Raw genomic sequence first — 1,163 nt, forward strand, 5'->3', positions numbered from 1 at the left:
TTTTACTCAAAAGCTAATGCAGCCTAAGATTTAGGGCCTCACACTTGCACAGGTCATTTCTAAGATCTAAGAACTGGGGGAAGAGGTTGTAGGCTTAGCAATGTAATTATAATTTTGTAAAATGTCCAAAATAAATTTTTATATTTTTTGAAGCATTAAAACACACATATTTTATGTCAGACTGAGAGCCCATGAAACTCCTATCTGTCCCTGGTTATCACTTTAAATGTTAGGTATGCTTCTGATGTTATTTGTCAAATTAAAGCAAACTGCTTGGCTTAAAAATTACTTCCTCATTGGTCTCCCTGATACTATCAGTATATTTCACTGTGAAAACACAAGCTTGAATGTGTGCTAAATATTACAGTAAAAATTTCATCATTAGCAATTCATGATATAACCATACTAATGGGCAGCTTTAACTCAGATTAACCACTACCATTTACTTATTCCAGGAAATATCTCAGGGATTAGGGAACCAAAGACTGCATATCAATGTAGGATAAACATGCAGTTGCATGAACACTACAAGTATTTATAATATGTTTTAAAACAAATGTTCAGTATCTTAGTATATGTTGTTTTAAAAATTCTATCGCTCTACTTATGATTACAAATTTTCTTTTTCTTATGTTCAAAAGTTTAATTTTGTTTAATTTTTATGTCATTCCCTTGTATAGAAAGATAGAAAGGGATTCTAAATGAAAGTATTTTACAAACATAATGTTCATGTTTTTTCTTAGACAATATCAAAATCAGAATAAAACTAATGAATGCTCCCTCCATGATGTGTGCAGTGGATGGAGCTGGAGAACATATGTTATGTGAATTAAGTAAAGCACAGAAAGACAAATCTCACATGTTCTCCTTCATATGTGGGAGCTAAATATTAAAACAATTGATCTCATGGAGGTAATAGAATGATGGTTACCAGAGGCCGGGAAGGGTAGAGGGGAAGGAGGGATAAAGTGGGGATGGTTAATGGGTACAAAAATATACTTAGTTAGATGGAATGAATAATATTTGATAGCACAACTAAATAATTATAGTCAACAATAAATTATGGTATACTTTAAAATAACTAAAAGAGTAGAATTGGAATGTTCCTAACACAAAGAAATGATAAATGCTTGAGACGATGGATACCCCAATTACCCTGATTT

At 31.9% G+C, this 1,163-nt stretch overlaps 1 protein-coding gene across 1 annotated transcript in view; it reads right to left on the reverse strand.

The window, feature by feature from the left end:
* The window catches only part of CDH7 (cadherin 7, type 2), a 146,550-nt gene that overhangs the window by 109,688 nt on the left and 35,699 nt on the right, over positions 1-1,163 (reverse strand). The gene's annotated exons all lie outside the window — the stretch shown is intronic.

Source organism: Propithecus coquereli, unplaced genomic scaffold, assembly GCF_000956105.1.
Source record: "Propithecus coquereli isolate 6110/MARCELLA unplaced genomic scaffold, Pcoq_1.0 Scaffold650, whole genome shotgun sequence".
Classification (NCBI taxonomy): Eukaryota; Metazoa; Chordata; class Mammalia; order Primates; family Indriidae; genus Propithecus; species Propithecus coquereli.